The sequence below is a fragment of the Petromyzon marinus genome, chromosome 27, assembly GCF_048934315.1.
Source record: "Petromyzon marinus isolate PM22_M1 ecotype Great Lakes invasive population chromosome 27, UKy_Petmar_22M1.pri1.0, whole genome shotgun sequence".
In the NCBI taxonomy this organism is placed as follows: domain Eukaryota; kingdom Metazoa; phylum Chordata; class Hyperoartia; order Petromyzontiformes; family Petromyzontidae; genus Petromyzon; species Petromyzon marinus.
The window spans coordinates 15859697-15879233 of NC_133693.1; the positions used below are offsets into that span (position 1 = coordinate 15859697).

Genomic DNA, 19537 nt, shown 5'->3' on the forward strand with positions numbered 1-19537 from the left:
CCTCGCTACCCCCCCTGCCCCCCCCCGCCCCTCCTCGTGACCCCCCTTCCCCCCCCGCCCCTCCACATTCGCAACCCCCCATGCCCCCTCACAACCCCCCATGCCCCCCCTCGCGACCCGCCCCCTCACCCCCCATGCCCCAACCCCCTCCCCTCGTCACCCGCCCCCTCACCCCCCATGCCCCGCCCCCCTCCCCCGCTGCTACTTCCGCTTAGGCCGGGGCCGAGTGGAGGCGGCGCGCGCTGTGGATTGTGGGTGGCGAGCGGCTGATTTGGATTCCAGCTCACGGCCACCGTCAGTGGCTCGCGAAAGCTTCTGAAGCGGCGGCTCGCTGGGCCTCCTCTACGTCGACTCAGCCTGAAGGTGAGAACCTCGCGCGGTGTGTCCACATCAGCAGTGGCGGCGGCGGCGGTGGGGGGAGACAGAGGAGGCGCCTGGCCCACAGCCGTCACGTTCTGCTGAGTTTGCTTCAAGCAGAGCTCGGCCCTGCTGCTGCTGCTGTTGAGAGGCACTCCCAGAGGGCCGTGTGGCTGATGGGAATTATAGTTGTGGTTAAATTATAGTTGTGGTTACAGGTCATAATAACGGTTTTTGGGTTAGATCGCGTTTATTTATAAATGTGTCGTAACCCTCCACCACCCGACACGGCCAATCAGCAAAAAAAGTGTCACGTTGACAAAAGACAAATAATTCACTACTTTAGCCCAGTACTCAAACTGTAAATGTGGATTCACTCTTCAACACACCGGTGGGCTAAAGTAGTGAATTATTTGTCTTTTGTCAACGTGACACTTTTTTTGCTGATTGGCCGTGTCGGGTGGTGGAGGGTTACGACACATTTATAAATAAACGCGATCTAACCCAAAAACCGTTATTATGAATAATATTGGTCGCGAAAGCCTACGTGTTAAACTGTGGTTACAGTTGTTGGTCGTGGTTATTGTTGTGTGGTTGTTATTGTGGTGGTTGTGCAGGTGGTGGCACACGAGTTAACCCATAGCACCAGGGTCTAGCCCTCCTCTTGTACCTAGCCAGGCAGAGCAGTCAACCCATGGCACCTGAGTCTGGCCCGTGGCCTCCTCCTGCACTTAGCCTGGCACAGCCGTCAAACCTTGGCACCTGAGTTATTGTGGGGACATCACCGCCACGTAGTGGTGAATGGCGACAGTTGATGTGTGTGAGCTTGTGTGTGAGTATGATGGTGAATGCGTGAGTATGATGGTGAGTATCATGGCGAGTGTATCATGGTTAGTTAGTAATACTGAGTGTGAGTTTGACTAATTCTCCTCTCTCTCGCTGTCTCTGCTTTCCCCCCTAACTACCTCGCCTGGTGTACAGGAGGTTGTGGGTTCGACCCCGACCCTGATGCCTGCTGTATATTTGGAGTTTGCGTGTCTCTGTCTCTCCCCGTGGTCGTGTGGACTTTTTCTCCGGGTCCTCCGGTTTTTCCCTCCACATTTAGAAACATTCGTTTAAAGTTTTTACTTAAAACTTTCGTGACTGTGATGATGAGCCACTTCGTTGAGCTATCATTGGTGCCAAATCGCTTCTGAAGAAGAGATGTTTAGCTCAGTGGACCTTAGTCTAGTTTTCTCTCTCCTTCCCGAGCACAAAAACAAGCAGGAGCAGGGGTAGGAGCATTCTCCACTTAGTGGTGGTGATGACGCCACGGCGCTTGTGCCAGGATATGTGCACCACAGATATCCATCACATAGAGACCCATAGAGTCATCACACATAGACCTATACACTCACCACGCACATACCCTCAGACTTGCACAGAGAACCATAGACTCACCACAGAGACCCATAGACTCATCAGACAGAGAACCACAGACTCAAACAGATCCACAGACTCGCACAGAGCCCTATAGACTCACCAAACAGAGACATAGACTCACCAAACAGAGACATAGACTCACCAGACAGATACCCATAGACTCAATCGTACCCATACTCACACAGAGACCCATAGACTCACCACAGAGACCCATAGACTCACCACAGAGACCCATAGACTCACCACAGAGACCCATAGACTCACCACAGAGACCCATAGACACATCAGACAGAGACGCATAGACTCACCCCACAAAGACGCATAGACTCACCCCACAGAGACCCATAGACTCAGAGAGAGACCCATAGACTCACCAAACAGACCCATAGAATCACCACATAGAGACCCATAGAGTCATACAAAAACGCATAGACTCATCACACAGAGAACCACCGAATCAAACAGACTCGCACAGAGCCCTATAGACTCATAAAACAGACACACATAAACTCACCACACAGAGACCCACGGACTCTCACAGAGACCCATAGACTCACCACACACAGATCCATCGACTCACAGAGAGCCCCAAGGGCTCGCGTGTGTGGTTATTTAGTTGAAGGTGGAGGGGGATTACCAGCCCCTTGCACCCATCCAGAACTCCCTGTTGCCACTGTGTGGCTGCGAGGCGACGTGAGGTTTACAGCTGGTCAGGTTTGGCGCCCCCCCCCCCCCCAAAATGGCATTTCTCACAACCACCGCCGCGTTATCGACCGTCGCCATTCGCCAATATGTGACAGTGACGTCACCACGGCGCCTGTGCCAGGCCAGGTGCACTTTGAAGCCACGTGAAGTGTCGAAGGCTCGCTGACCGGAGGTCCTGGAACAGACCCAGGTGCCATGGGTTGGCTGACTGAGATGACTGGCAGATGCACCACCTGTACCCCGTACTGTGCCAAATTGCTGCATATTTATCATCCGGTGTTCCGCTCGTTGTTGTGAGCGTCACTCCTCCGTTGTTGGTGGAGGGCGACTGTCTCCAACTGCCCAGTAGAAGCGTCCTTCACGAGCCTCCCCCGCAGAGGCCGATCCCGACACCGCTGGTACCAGTCGTCGGCAAAGCCCACTCAGCTCCATATCCTCCCGTAACGCATCAGTCCGCCTCCACTCCAGCCCATGGCGTTCCCGCCCATCCCCCTCCATCCACCCACATACTCACCTACCGGCTTACTGACGCACTCACCCACTCATATCTGCTCACGCACCCACACATTACATTTTAAATGCAGGCCACGCAAAGCATCGTGATCAGTTTACACCAAAATCTACTCTCAACCACTTAAACCACATATTCGTGAATGATGCGCACCCTAATCTGCCACTACGGTTGTGTGCAGGGTGTTGTGATGTCACGTAGTACGACGTTTCTCCTGGTCCCCCCCTTCTCCGTTATAACGCGCCGTCTATCTATGGCCTCGTCGCATTGGCCTTCATGGACGAGTGGTGATGGTGAAAGATGATTCAGCGGTGGACACTGAATTTACCGGGGCCCCATTTAACGTTTAGGTGACACGGGACACGGTACGTGAAGAACCTTTTATCTTTCGATTTAAAGCTTTCGTGACTGCAATGATTCATCTTCTTTGGTTCTTTCGGTAAAGTCACGTAGAATTAGAATAAAATAATAAATTGATAAAATAAAATAACACAATAATATTCTCACGACGTTTCGGCCACAACACAAGCGGCCTTCATCGGGTGAAGGGACGAGACTGTCTGGTAGGACAACACTCCAGCGTTGTCCTACCAGACAGTCTCGTCCCTTCACCTGATGAAGGCCGCTTGTGTTGTGGCCGAAACGTCGGGAAAATATTATTGTGTTATTTTATTTTATCAATTTATTATTTTATTCTAATTCTACGTGACTTTACCGAAAGAACCAAAGAAGATGAACCTTTTATCTGTCCTATAAGCAGACTCCTCTGCGTGGGATATTTAACACCTCTTAATGCACAGACAACAGCCAACTCAGCCTCGCCTGCCGGAGGAGCTCACTGATGATCGGACAGTGCCCAGATCTCTCAAGCATCTGTGAGCTACTCGCACACAAAGATCCCCCGTGTAGCCTTTAACAGACTGTTGGGGCAAGTGCTTTATAACATCATCAAAGGGGCGCTGCAATATGATGCAATCCAAATCACCGATCAGAGATTTTCCTATATATGGTCTTTGTTGATCGTGAATCAAGACTAATTGTATTGATTCCACTCAATCGATCCTGCAGCAAGCTCGAAATGTCCGATTTTATCTGCAATATTCTGCGTTTCACAGATCATACAAAGCAACGGTATTGATGCCCGATTTGTATGAGCGAGTGGGTGGCAGGGTGAGTGGGTTTTTGAGTGGGTGAGTGAGGGTGTGGGTGGCTTTAGTAGTTGAGCGGGTGGGTGAGTCAGATAATGAGGCACCGCAGTGGCGAGATGTTAACTCCCTCGCCCAGAATACAGGATGTAATCAATTCGATCCCGACCCTGAAGCCTGTATATTTGGAGTTTTCATCTTCTTCCGTGGTCGCATCGATTTTTTTTATTCCTTGGGATTTGTTTTACACGTAGGCTTTCGCGACCAATATTATCCATAATCGAGGGTTTTTTGGGTTAGATCGCATAAATATATAAATGTGTCGTTAAAACCCACCACCACCCGACACAGCCAACTAGTAAGGGTTGACACGTAATCAGAACATGCCAATTTATCACTAGTACAGCACACCGGTGTGTTGGAGAGTCAAGCCACAACATTTACAATCTGAGTACAACTTTTCGCCAGTAATTACAACTAGCTTCATCAGGCGACAGCCAGATTTGTGGAGAAGTTAGTCTGTTTCGTTCCTTATAAAGAGGCATAGATGTGGTGACCACACTTTGGCGCTCTTGATGCAAAGTGGGGAGGGGGGGAGAGATTAATGAGTCAACGTACATTATGCATGCGCATTATGTGAACCCTTTGCGCTTGTCCTTCTGGTCCATTGTGTGCATTAAAATAGCCGGGTTTTCCCTCCGCATTTCAAATCAACATGCGTTTAAAGGATTTGAATGCAATAAATGTTTACGTGATAAGCCACTTCGTCGACCTATTATTTGTAACCAGGTCACTTGCTATACCTCTGTGTGCCTTACCTGGTAAAAAAAAAAAAATGTTTAGTTTCAGTTTATTGGATGGTTGAGTGGGTAGGTGGGATTTTGAGTGCGTGGGTGGGTCAGTTGGAGATTGAGTGGGTGTCAGGGTGAGTGGGTGGGTAAATTGGTGAGTGAGTGTGTTTGAGATCCAGTGGGTGGGTTTGTGAGTGGGTGGGTGAGTAGGTGGCTGAGTCGGAGTGTGGAGTGCCATGGTGGCGAGATGTTAACTGCCTCGTCTTTTATAAACGAGGTCATGGGTTCGATCCCGACCCTGACGTCTGTATATTTAGAGTGAGTGGGTGTGTAGGTGGGTGCATAGGTAAGTTCTTGAGTGAGTGGCTTGGTGTGTTGATGAGTCAGTGGGTTAGTGAATGAGTGGGTTTGTGAGTGGGTGAGTGAGTGTGTGGGTGGCTTTAGTAGTTGAGTTGGTGGGTGAGTCAGATAATGAGGCGCCACAGTGGCGAGATGTTAACTCCCTCGCCTGGTATATTGGAGTTCGTAGGTTCCCCCCAACCCTAAAGCCTGTATACATTTGGAGTTTGCATCTTCTCCCCATGGTCGGGTGGAATTTTCTCCGGGTTCTCCGGGTTGTCCCTCCGTATTTAGAAACATGCATTTATAGAATGTGGCTGCTATAACGTTCTACGTGAAAAGCCACTTCATTGAGCTGTTATTTGTGGGCAGATTGCTTCTGATAAAGATTTATATAGCTGTGGGCCTTACCTGGAAAAAAAAATCGTTTTAGTTCAGTGTTTTTTTATGATTGGCTGGGTGCGTGGGTGAGTGGGTTGGTGTGTGGGTGGGTGGATGAGTGGATGGGTGAGTAGCTGGATGCATGAGTGTGAGTTATAGATTGAGAGAGTGGCTTGGTGAGTGTGTGAGTGGCTCGGTGGTTGAGTTTGTGGGTGGTTGAGTAAGTAGCTGGTTGAGTAAGTGGCTGGTTGAGTTAGTGGGTGGTTGAGTTCATGGGTTGTTGAGTTAATGGGTGGGTATTTGAGTGGGTGGGTGTGTGGGTTCATGGATGGGAGAGTCGGAGAATGGAGCGCCATTGTGGTGAGATGCGAGCCACTTCACCTGGAAAACAGGAGGTTGTGGTTTCGATCTCGACCCTTCTGCCTGTATATTTGGAGTTTGCACGTTCTCCCCTTGGTCGCATGGATTTTTCTCCATGTCCTCCGGGTTTTCCCTCTGCATATAAAATCAACATGCATTTATAGGATTTGGCTGCAATAAATGTCTACGTGATAAGCCACTTCGTTGGCCTATCATTTGTAACCAGGTCACTACTGAAAGTGATGTACAGTATATAGCTCTGTGACCCTTACCTGGTAAAATAAAATTAGTTTAGTTTATTGGCTGGGTTGGTGAATGGGTAGGTGGGTTGTTGTGTGCTTGGGTTGGTGGGTTAGAGATTGAGTAGTTGTCAGGGTTGAGTGGGTTTGTTGTGAGTGGGTGGGTGAGTGGGTGGCTACGTCAGATAGTGGAGTGCCATTGTGGCGAGATGTTAACTTCCTCGTATTTTATGCAGGAGGTTGTGAGTTCAATCCCGACCCTGACGCCTGGAAATTTGGAGTGTGCATGTTGTTCCTGTGGTCGCGTGACATTTAATCAGAGTTCTCCGGGTTGTCCTGCTGCATTTAGACACATGCATTTATAGAATTTAGCTTCTACGTGAAAAGCCACTTCATTGAACTGCTATTTGTGGTCACGTGGCTTCTGAAAAATATCTATTTTGCTGTGGGCCTGACCTGGTAAAATAAAAAAAAATATTTAACATTTAGTTTAGTTTGTGGATAATTGGGTGGGTGGGTGAGTGGGCAAGTGCATGGGTGAGTGCCTGGGTGGGTTTATGGGTACTGAGTGGCTGGGTGAGTCAGTGCCTGGATGCATGTGACGGTGGGTATTTAAGTGAGTGGGTGACTGTGTGGGTTAGTGGGTGGGAGAGTCATATAGTGGGGGGCCACAGTGGCGATATGTTAACTACCTCGCCTCGTATACAGAAGGTTGTGGGTTCGATCCTGACCCTAATGCCTGTAGATTTCCCTCCACATTTAGAAACATGTATTTAGAGGAGTTGGTTGCTATAAATGTATACATGATAAGCCACTTTTTTGAGCTATAATTTTTGGCGATGGTGCTTCTGAAAACGATATTTATAGCTCAGTGGGCCTGACCTGGTAAAATAAACCTGGTTGAGTTAGTGGGTGGTTGAGTTAATGGGTGGTTTAATTATTGGGTGGCTTTATTATTGTTTGGTTGAGTGATGGGTGGATGATTAGTTATTTGGGTAGTGGGTGATTTGGTGAGTCGGTGAGTGGCTGAGGGAGTGGGAGGTGGTTGGGTGAGTGTGTGGGTTAGAAATGGAGTGGGTGGCAGGGTGAGTGGATGTGTAAGTGGGTGAGTGAGTAGGTGAGTGGCTGGGTAATTAGGTGAGTGGCTCGGTAAATTATTGAGCAGCTGGGCGAGTAGGTGAGTGTATGGGTGAGTGTGGGTGGGTATGTGGTTGGGTGAATGAGTGTGTGGGAAGGAGGTTAGGTGGGTAGTGGGTGGGTTATACATTGAGTGAGTGCGTTAGTGACTGGGTGAGTGAGTGGGCAGGTGGGTGGGTGAGTGAGTGGGCAGGTGGGTGGGTGAGTGGGTGGGTTAGCAATTGAGTGGCTCGGTGAGTGAGTGCTGGGTCGGTGAGTGGGTGAGTAGGTGAGTGTGTGGGTGTTAGTTAGTGGGTGGGTGATTGATGGGGTGGGTGTGTGAGTGAGGAGATGGGTGGGTGGGTTGGTGAGTGCATGAAGGAGTAAGTGGGTGGTTGGGCGAGTGCATAAGTGAGTGGGTCAGTGAGTGGGTGTGTGGGTGTGTGTAGATTAGTTTGGTATGAGATTGAGTGGGATGCTGGGTGAGTGGTTGAGAAGATAGGTGGGCAAGTTAATGAGTGAGTGGGTGGGTTAGTGGAGGGGTGAGTGACGGGTTGGGTGAGTGAGTGAATGGGTGAGTGACGGCTGGGTGGGTAATTTAACATGGGAAGTTGAGTGGGTAAGTTAGCGTGTAAGTGAGTGGATGGCTGAGTCAGAGAGTGAGGCGCCAAGGTGGTGAGATGTTCACTATTTTGCCTAGTATACAGGAGGTGGTAGATTCGATCCCGACCCTGTCGCCTGTATATTTGGAGTTTGCAAGTTCTCACCCGTGGTCGCCTGGATTTTGTTCTAGATACTCAGGGTTTTCCCTCTGCATTTAGAAGCAACATGTGTTTAGAGGATTTGGCTGCAATAAATGTATCTGTGATAAGCCACTCGTATATCTATCATTTGTAGCCAGGTCTATTCTGAAAAGGATCTATATAGCTTAATGGGCCTTGCCTGGTGAAATAAAAAGTAAATTTCAGTTTAAAGCTTTCATGACTGCAAGGATTCATCTTCTTGGTTCTTTCGGTAAAGTCACGTAGAATGGGAATAAAATAATAAAATTAAATAAGACAATAAAATTCTCACGACGTTTTGGCCACAACACAAGTGGCCTTCTTCAAGTGAAGAGACAGGTCTGTCCGGAAGACAGAGCTTGAATGAACGCTGACATGCAAGGACCGCGTCTATTAAGCTGTGTGGGCGGAGTTAAAATATGAATTTGCATGTTACCTGCATCACCTCCGGAGAGGAGGAGGGAGGGGGCTGGGAACACAGGCAGAGAGGAAACAAGAAAAGGGGCAAGTGCAACAGCCAAGGTGCGCTGTTGTGTCCTGAGTTGCCTTATGACTATGCTGTAAACTGGACTACTATATAATACAATATTATACCTTCCAATCTAAACTACATTGTATAACATCATATCATAGACAAATTCCACTTTTGAATTATACAATGCGTTACTTTACACTACCCTATACTTTAGATTATAAACTATTAGACTTGTAATATTACACTATGTCTTATTCTATGAACCCAACTATATACCACACTGATGTATATTCATTATGCAATTACGATGCTATATATTGCCTTATGAGTTATGTTAAACATTACAATGTTATACTATTAATTATTATACTACATGTTGTAAACCATACCATTGACCGTGGTGTGAGAAGTATTAAGAGGCAGTGCCAGCGAAAGGGCTGCGGTCTGAAAATCACCATAAAATACAATCAATTAAGAACCGAAATGGTTTAAAACATCTTTCCAATGGTTACTAAGCCAGAATCCATCTTCTCGGTTGAAATTGTATCTGTGCTTGTATATGTGGATGGCCTCATGAACGAATCTCTCATGGTAGCCGGTTGGCTTGCAAAGAACCTCTGTCTTGGAGAAGTCAATGTCATGTGAGCCCACTGAATTATAACAGTGATCTGCCACGGCAGAGGAGTTCGTCCTACCGTGTTTCAAGTCTGCTTTATGTTCGCGGATGGGGTCTGATATATGTCGTGTGGTTTCTCCAATGTAGCTGCTACCACAGACGCACTTTAGTTTGTAAACGCCCGGGTACTGTATGTCTGGAACCACATCCTTTACAGATGGAACCAGATCACGGATTTTTTTGTACTGTGTTGAATTGGACCTGGATTTTGTGTTTATTCAGGATTTTGGAGATATTTTTGTGACCCCCGCAATGTACAGTGAGGGAAAAAAGTATTTGATCCTCTGCTGATTTTGTACGTTTGCCCACTGACAAAGAAATGATCAGTCTATAATTTTAATGGTCGGTTTATTTGTGGTGAAGGTTGTTTTGAAAACGAGCTACGTAGCTCATTGGGCCTAACCTGGTAAAATAAACATAATTTAGTGTGTAGGTGAGTGGGCGGTGGGTGAGTGAAATATTGGGTTAGAGATATAGGTGGGTGGCTTGCTGAGTGGGTGAGTGGCTCGGTGGTTAAGTTAGTGGGTGGTTGAGGTAGTGGGTGGTTTAATTAATAGGCGATTTAGTTTGTGAGTGGTTGAATTATTGGGTGGTTGACTGATGGGTGGGTGAATAATTCCGTGGTAATGGGTGAGTAGATGAGTGGGCGGGTGGTTGGGTGAGTGGGGGATTAGAAATTGAGTGGATTGCAGGGTAAGTGGATGTGTAAGTGGGGTGGGTAAGTAGGTGAGTGGCTGAGGGAGTGGGCAGCTGGTTGGGTGAGTGGGTGGGTTAGGAATTGAGTGGGTGGCAGAGTCAGTTGATGTGTAAGTACTGGGTGAGAAGGTGAGTGGCTCATTGAGTAAGTGAGTGGATGGGCGAGTAGGTGAGTGGATGGATGAGGGAGTGAGTGGGTGGGTGAATTAGTGGGTGGGTGAGTGGATGTTTGGGTGGGTGGATGAGTGAGTGAGTGTGTGGGTGAGTGAGTGAGTGTGTGGGTAGGTCGTTAGGTGGTTAGTGTGTGGGTTATAAGTTGAGTGGATTAGTACCTGAGTGAGTCGGCGGGTGGGTTGGTGAGTTCGTTGTTGGATGAGTGGGTGAGTATTAGTGGGTAGGTATGTAGGTGAGTGATTGACTGTGTGGGTGGGTGAGTGAGTGAAGAGATGGGTAGGTGGGTTGGTTGGTGGGTGCGTGAGTGAGTAAGTGGGTGCGTGAGTGCATAAATGGGTAGGTGAGTGAGTTAGTGGGTATGAGATTGCGTGGGTGGTTGGGTGAGTGGTTGAGAATTAATTTTGATGAGTTAGTGGGTGGGTGAGTCGGTGAGTGAGTGGTTGGGTTAGCGTATGGGTAAGTGAGCAAGTGGTTGGGTGAGTGTGTGGGGTAGTGAGTGATTGAATAAGTGGGTGAGTGAGGGGCTGGGTGGTTGGCTTGGCTAGTGAGATTGTGGGTGGGTAAGTGAATGGGTGAATGGGTGTATTGGTCGGTGAGTGTGTGAGTAAGTTAGTCGGCACGTGATTGAGCGGGTGGCTGGCTGAGTGCGGGAGAAGATGGGTGGGTGAGTTAGTGGGTAGGTGAGTTGGTGCGTGGTTGGGTGAGTGAGGGGGTGGTTGGGTGAATGGGGGAGTGACTGGTGGGTGGGTAAGTTAATGTGGGAGATTGAGTGGGTGAGTTAGTGTGTAATTGGGTGAGTGGGTCAGAGAGCGGGGTGCCACTATGGTGAGATATTAACTACCTCACTAAGTATACAGGAAATCGTGTATTCGATTCTGACCCTGCTGCCTGTATATTATGAGTTTTAATGTTTTGCCTGTGTCTTCGTAGATCTTTCTCCGGGTCCTCCAGATTCATCCCTCCCCATTTAGAGTCAAGATTTGTTTAGAAGAAATGTCAGCTTGATAAGCCACTTCGTTCACGTATCAGTTGTAACCAGATCACTTCTAAAATGTTTTATATAGCTCTGTGGGGCTTACCTGGTAAAATACAAAATAGTTTAGTTGTATTCTTAGTTTTTTCGGTAAAGTCACGTTGAAGAGAAACAACAAAATAACAAAATATATATAAAACAATAAAAAATTCTCACGACGTTTCGACCATAACTCAAACGGTCATCATCAGGTGTGTCGGTTTGCATAAATTTATAAATTTATGCAAACCGACACACCTGATGATGACCGTTTGAGTTATGGTCGAAACGTCGTGAGAATTTTTTATTGTTTTATATATATTTTGTTATTTTGTTGTTTCTCTTCAACGTGACTTTACCGAAAAAACTAAGAATATGAATTACTGCAGTCACGAAAGCTTTAAATCAAAGTTTAGTTGTAGTTTATTGGATGGGTGATTGGGTAGGTGGGTAGTTCGGTGCGTGGGTGGGTTAGAGGTTGAGTAGGTGGCAGGATGAGTGGGTGGGTGAGTAGATAAGTGGCTGGTGAGCAGGTGGGTGGATGAGTGCATGAGTTATAGATTAAGTGGGTGAATGGGTCAGTGTGTGATTTGGGGCATGAATAGGTGATTGGGTGGGTTAGTGGAGTGTTGAGTGAATGGGTCGTTGAGTTAGTGAGTGGGGGGTATGCAGGTGGGTTCGTAGGTAAGTGGTTAAGTGAGTGGCTGGGTGTGTTGATGAGTGAGTGGGTTTCGCGATTAAGTGGGTGCCACGGTGATTGGGTTCATGAGTGCTTGGCTGGGTGTTTGAGTGGGTGGGTGGGAGGCTGAGTCAGAGTGGAGCGCCAGGGTAGCGGAATGTTAACTCCCTCGCCATTTGTATAAGACATCGTGGGTTCGATCTCGATCGTGACGCCTGTATATTTGGAGTTTGCATGTTCTCCCTGTGGTTGCATGGATTTTTCTCTGGGACCTCCGAGTTTTTCATGCATATTTAGAAATATACATTTAGAGGCTTTGGCTGCTATAAATGTCCACGTGATAAGCCACTTCTTTGAGCTATCATTTGTTTGCCACGTCGTTTCCGACAAGGATCTATATAGCTCAGTGGGCCTTGCCTGGTGAATTTAAAATAATTCAATTGTAGTTGAACTATTTTAAGTGAATAGGTGGATGAGTGGGTCGGTGGGTTGGTGAGTGGCTGGTTTAGTAAGTGAGAGGTTGGATGAGTGGGTGGGTGGTTGAGTTGTTGGTTTAGAGATTAAGTACGTGGCAGGGTGAGTGAGTGGGTGGTTGAGTTGTTGGTTTAGAGATTCAGTACGTGGCAGGGTGAGTGAGTGGGTGGCTTTACGAGTGGGTGGGTGGGTGGATAAGTCAGAGAATGGGGCGCCATGGTGGCTAGGAGATGTTAACTGCCTCGCCTGGTATATTGGACTTCGTAGGTTCGATCCCGACCTTGACGCCTGCTGTATATTTTAAGTTTGCATGTTCTCCCCGTGGTCGTGCAGATTTTTCTCCGGTTTCTCCAGTTTTTCCCTGCACATTTAGAAACATGAGTATTTTGAGCATTTGGCTGCTATACATTTCCATGTGATAAGCCACTTCGTTAGGCTATCATTTGTGGCCAGGTCGGTTCTGAAAAATAGCTCTGGTAATATAAAAAATGGTTTCATTTATAGTCTACATAGGATTGACTTCCCAGGAAGTAACACTCATTGTATAAACCCCAGAAGAATATTGTTTTGAGTCACCTAAACCAGAATGTGAACTGATATATTCGTATTTTCAAGCGAGGTTCTTGGCCACAGACCACCTGGACAAATATGATGTAGTTTAGTTTGCATATGAATTATTACTTGGGGTTTGTTGACATGATAAAGTTAATGTTTTCTTTGACAGGTCTATTGTGTTGTACACTCTGACAGGGGCTCAGGCTTGTTGGGGCAGCATCTGGCTGAAATGCACCTTCACAACAGGAAGATTGGAGAGAGGCTTCACAAGGAAGAGAAACTATCGGTATTGAATCATGAAAATGTAAAACATGTGGAAAACTAGGCCCACCGATCCAACCCTAGCATCATGTCAACTATGTATTATGTTGACATTCCTTCGCACTGAGAGTAGGCATGCTAATCGGATCTAATGAATATGTGTAAACAGGCGATTTGTGTGTAAACAAACACACATTTCATACAGCTGTTTATTAATCGTAAAAATCAAGCGATTGAGCTAGTGAATGAGATAGACACATGCTGTCATTATTTCATACATGAACACAACTAGCCAGCCAGCGGTCATGCTTTTCCACACCTAATCACATTCATCTCTTTGTTTTAGCCATCTTTGTGATGAAGGGAACTGTATTGTTCATGTGTGTGCAATGTACTTTTCAGAATATGAATTATGTTGGGTAATATATGAATTATGGCTATTAAAAGTATCTGTATTTAAGTCCATCAGGGCAAACTCTTCTGCAAAGGAGACTTAGAGCATTCAACATTGCGTCCCTTTATATTTTTGCTAATCGCAATATTTTTCGATTTAAAGCTTTCGTGACTGCAGGGATTCATATTTTTGTTTCTTTCGGTAAAGTCACGTGGAAGGGAAATAATAAAATAATACAAATAAAACATTATATAATAAAATTTTCACGAAGTTTCGACCACAACGCAAGCAGGCGTCCTCAGATGAAGAAACAGAGCTGTCGGAAAGACAGCGTCTTAATGAACGCTGGGTAGTGTTCATTAAGACGCTGTCTTTCCGACAGCTCTGTTTCTTCACCTGAGGACGGCTGTTTGCGTTGTGGCCGAAATGTCGTGAGAATTTTATTATATTATGTTTTATTTGTATTATTTCCCTTCTACGTGACTTTGCCGAAAGAACCAAGAATATAATCGCAATATGTTCAGGAGATAAATGTCAAGGTCTGCTAGCCAAAAGAAGGCTTTAGGAGAGAGTTCATGTAGTTTTGCTATTCATTCATTAAAGGGCAATAGAGTAAATGCTAAAATAAATGTTTTCAGCTAATTATTTATATACGCTAGATTTACAAGTCTATAATGTACAGAAAATACCATGGTTGGCCAGACCATTGCTCGGCATCTGCATGTGGCTCCTGGGCAGTTCAAGTGTGGCTCTGCAGAGGCGCTGCTAATTTGTAACTCTTCAATTTAACTTTATATGAAGTGAGAACAATCTGGTATCGGAGGCAGGCCATGAGTACTCCCAGGGCACTGAGATTTCTAAAGTCAAAATTCCACAGCCAGTCGACACGAGTCAACTTCTGTATGGCTAATCTTTATCTCTTGTGGCTCCCGCGGCCATCTGAAGATTATGGTATGCTGCTGGTAGGGTCAGGAAAGTTGGTCACCCTTGGTATATATCTGTATATGCGTTGATGATTTTGTGCAATGTTCAGCTGCTCCGTCACGACAGGGGTCCCAGTCAGTTTGAGACTGCTAAATTAAGGTTCTCATGTGTTTTACAGATTTTGATAAAAATTTCAGTCTTGAATTTCTCCCAACAGGTATAGACCCTGGGCAGGAGGATGTAGAGTATGTGGGTTTCATACGGCTATATGCTGTGGTTACATCCCACATGTGATCTCCGCTTTAAAGTCATGAAACTGGTTGTAGCCCATTTAAATTTGAATATACCCGTTTAACACGTAGGCTTTCGCGGCCAATATCATCCATAATATCGGTTTTTTTTGGGTTAGATCGTTGAAATATAAATTTGTCGTTAAACCCGCCACCGACAGCCAATTCGTAAGGTTTGTCACATAAACAGAACATTCCAATTCGTGAAGGGCTCACAAGTGACGTCATCACATCTATCCCTCCAAGGAATGAAACAGGAGGATTTCTCTATGATTTTGGCTGTCCACCTAATGATGATAGTTGTAAATACCAGCGAAACGTCATACTCAGATTGTAAATGTTGTGGATTTTCTCTCCAACACTTCGGTTTGCTGTTCAAGTAGCGGATTGGCATGTTCCGTTTACGTGACAACCTTACTAATTGGCTGTTAGGTGGTGGTAGGTTTAACGGCTCATTCATTTTTATGCGATCTAACCCAGAAAAAACTATGTTATAGATTTAATATACCCTTTTGTTGAAGGACAGCCTGGGTGACCAAAGTTTTATAGGAACGGCAATAATGTTTACTTGATTAAATTAGTTTTATCATGGAGCGGTGAAATCAGCTGTTGTTCAGATGTCAGTCTAATTAGTATTACATCGTAGAAATATGAGAGTCCTTTGTGTAATATTCTATTAACCACTGATGATGGTAACATTGGTTTAAGGTTACATTTTAAGAAGAACTAGATTGGCGTACATTTTATCTTGTGCAAGTACACAAATTTATAAAACAATATATTTGATAAAAAAATGCATATATTTTCTTCCATTGCACACAGTTGTACCATTGATAACAGGGCACACAGTTACAACTGACATCACCAGATATCACTGAAGTTCCCTCAGAGATCGATCTTGCATAACCAGTGTTCACGTAATCAGTTATGTTTTCGCTAATTACCAATTACACTCAGCCGGGTTTGAGAGACTTGTATGAATGTATGTTGAACTTCCTTTCCACCGTACATAGCCAACCGTGCTAAACGGAGGTGTGGGAATTAAGCGCAGAACCTATCGTTAGGATCAATGCTGTTGTAATTTTTTTATGAGGATATCAATTGGTGGCTAAAATGAGATGTTCAAAGACTACAGCATGATAATCGGTACATAACATGAGTGTCGAATTATGTCTTAAGAATTACCCAGCCATTTGTACGTAAAATTCAACGTTTCTGGGTGACATCTTAAGTCCGTGTTCTTCATTGCAAGGCCCGTGGGCCGGTGGCAGTCCCTGGTGTCCTTTTTACTGCGACCCCTGACGTGCAGTCCCCGACAATACACACAAGTGAAAACACCCCATCATGCTGTCAAACCCCCCAATGGTTTCAAATGTGAGATGGCTCTTTCACTGATAATGTCTTATTCGCGAAAGTGGCCCCCCTCCGAAAATGAGTGAATATCACTGTTTTAGGTCAAGGATTGGCCAAATAAAGTAGGTATTATTTGCTTATGTTTCTAAATGTCCGTAATAAAACTATATTTATGCCACCAGCTGAATGAGTGGCAGGAGGACTGGGTGACGTTCTTCTCACGGCAGCAACTGCAGCTTCAGCTGGACATGATAGAGAAGGACTACGGTGAACGGGAAACCCGCGAGCTCTGGTCTCGGCTTCAGGTTCGTAAGCTGTTTCACTCTCGCCCTTAACCCTTTCCTGTTCCGAGACGACTGCTCATTTCAGGATGGGTCTCGTTCACCACCGAATCTCGGAACCCGCAAGCGGTTCAGCGGTAATTTTATTTAGAGAGGCATAGCGCCGTTGTTTTTAAAGACATTGTACTCGCCGCAGAGCACCGTAGCAACAGGACAGCACTCTATTATAGCTGGTACCAAACTGTGCTACACACGTTCCCGCACGGCCTTGTGGGATCCTCGGTACTAATAAAGTTAATTAATATTTACTTCCTATTACGTTCCGATGACGTACACGAGATTCAGCGGTGAACGGGATGCACCCCGCAACTTGCGGTCATCTCTGAGCAGGAAAGAGTTAATACATGCAGCAGTGTAGCTCATCATGTGCACAGCCATATGGGAAACCCATTTGATCGCAGTGGGTTTTCGAGGTGACTTTAAAGGTAAAGTGGTGTTTCACACGCAGGCTTTCGCGACCAATATTATTCATGATAAAGTTTTTTTTGGCTTAGATCGCCCATTAGTAATGTTTCTGACATGAACAGAACGTGCCATTTATGTTATTGCTTCGGCACTCTGGTGTGTTAGAGAGGAAACGCGGAACATTTTAAAATGAGTACGACCTTTCGCTGGTGATTACAACCAGCATCATCAAGCAATTGCCAGAAGCGTTCTGACTTCTGGCAATTGCCTCATTGCAATTGGAGGTGGGTGTACGACGCATGTAAATTTATGCGATCTAACTCGAAAAAAACGTTATCATGAATAAAGCGGTGTTGTTTTTTGCGTGGTGTGCAGCTTCGGTTGGGGGATTTTTTCCGGGACGTAGAGGTGGTTCTGGCACTGCTCCACAGTGATATATGGACTGGGAATGCTGCAGAGATTAATGAAGGGCCCGTCATCTTTGACCCAGCCTCCTTCTATGGGCACTCGGAGTACGAGCTTGCCATCGCTGGGTACAAAAAAAAGCTACAAACAACCAAAACAATAGCAGCAACTGCCGTTCACTGCCCTGTCTGTGGCATGCAAGGTTCATTCGTATAACCTCAGTGTGGCAAGGGCTGGCTCATTTAATAAATAACAGAGACCAGGTAGAGTTGTGGTTGAGATGTCTACATGCTGAGGTCTCCACCCTCTCTATTTGCTAACTTACAAAGACTCATCCTTCCTTGCTAAGGCGTTTTGGGCAAATCCTGTTAAAGCTGATACAGTCAACAAAACAATAGTGGAACGATAAAACTCTTACTTATCCACGGCACTTGAGGATGCTTGAATGTTCCAGAAACACAGTTTGTCGAACAAGGAACCCCTGTTTCAGAGACAAGTTGCCACTGATGTGCTTTACCAGAAATCCAAGCTGAAGATAATTCATTACACGTCAAATGGAATTCAAACCCTCAGAGCTGGGATATGCTTCAGTGAACAAAAACACATTTGACATGATGTTTACTGTGCAGCCATTGGTGACCAAGTTGAGACCACAGCATTCCTGCACTTAATTCGCAGGAACGTTTGTTGATAGATGGCTCACTGAATTTTGAATGGAGGACCTCAATGGCATTGGCTCGGTGCTCTGACATTGAAATTAACCTCGAGCCACTCAATTACCTGCATTACGTTGAATTTGTTAAAATGTGTTCATTGTTATGTTGTTCGTGCTGGAACAGCAGCATTGTAAGATTTTGAATGTTTGGTGTTGTTTGGGTACAGGATGTTCCAGGAGCTTTAGCTCTACGCTTCACTCATCCTACCACGCTCTCATCCCAAAGTCACAAGGCTTCGGCAAGAACCAGAAGCTCTAGCAACTCTTCCACTACCTGAACCACTGGAATTACTTTGGGACAGGATACCGAGGGTAATCCATCTCCACCATGCGCAGTCTCCTCAAGTGAATGAACGGTGCAGGAAATCGTGGGCTATGGTGTATAACTATAAAAATTCTTATCGGCCATGATATACATTGTTGAATAAAGGCCTTCCCTAAGCCACCAAATAAATCTCACAAAACTAGTCCATTTAATTGCTGTGCAATGCCCTAGGCATTCCACGTGAGTGTGACCGGGGGTCCCTTTGTTCCGCATCCTGGCCATGATATCCGCGTGAAAACTGGGTCAGTTAATGTTAGAATCAGAATCTTTAATTAGGCTGGACGAATCTGATGAGCTATGAAGCTCTTTTTTTCACAGATGTCCAGTCGGGGCGAGTCAGAAAGTTACAACAACAAACAGCAATACAAACAGATAGGAGGGCAAAGTAAAGGAACGCGAAGCAAATTTTGACTTAAAACTTTCGTGACTGCAGGAAATCATATTCTTGGTTCTTTCGGTAAAGTCACGTAAATAGAAAACAAAAAACAATAAAATAAAGACCACTTGTGTTGCGATTGAAACGTCCTGGGTTTTTTGCTTTTATTATTTTCAATTAATTTTTTATTTGTTATTTTTTAATTTCTTTTTTTATTTAATTTGAATTTTATTTCTTGTTTTCTATTTACGTGACTTTACCAAGAATATGAACGCTAAGCAAGTCATGAAATGAAAATATATAAGAGTTCAAATTGCATTAGTGCATCAATTCCTGCCAAATTTTTTTATCACCAAATGCCATTTTGGGCAAGGCAGCATAACAAAAACAATCCCAGATGTTTGGCTAGTACCAGTTACAGTGTATGTTTTTGTTGTTGTTTTGCTATGGGAGTAAACCCATGCAGAGAAAGGGACCAGAATTAGGAAAGCGATGCCAGGCACTCCTTCAGAAGATGCCATGCACGGGCGTGACCACTGCACCACCCTGACGCCCAAACAAATGTAATTCAAATAATCTACAATACTGGAAAAATAAACCCTATTAGTATCAACCGAATGTCTGGACAATCTGACCCCCTCTACACAAGTAACAGTTGAGAGTCAACGCTGTGATGTTGTGCGATTGGTGCAAGCGACCCATCGTTGTGTTTTAATGTTGAGCGGTTAAACTTGCACTGTTGTGGGGTGAGGTCAAGTCCGATGGCTGCTTCCAGCGGTGTCAAGGTGAGCGTTTTGAAGAGGCTCGCGAAGGATGATACTTGGCAGTTGGGTGCAGTCTCCCTCCATTAACAACAGAG

The 19537-nt window shown here is 45.6% G+C and overlaps 1 long non-coding RNA gene across 1 annotated transcript; it reads left to right on the forward strand.

Annotated features, from left to right (window-relative positions):
• Positions 1–210: 210 nt before the first annotated feature.
• On the forward strand, positions 211–19291 carry LOC142929257 (uncharacterized). Its single transcript, XR_012945490.1, has 4 exons — positions 211–363; positions 13085–13175; positions 16294–16416; positions 18145–19291. It is a non-coding gene; the product is annotated as an uncharacterized LOC142929257 (long non-coding RNA).
• Positions 19292–19537: the final 246 nt, after the last annotated feature.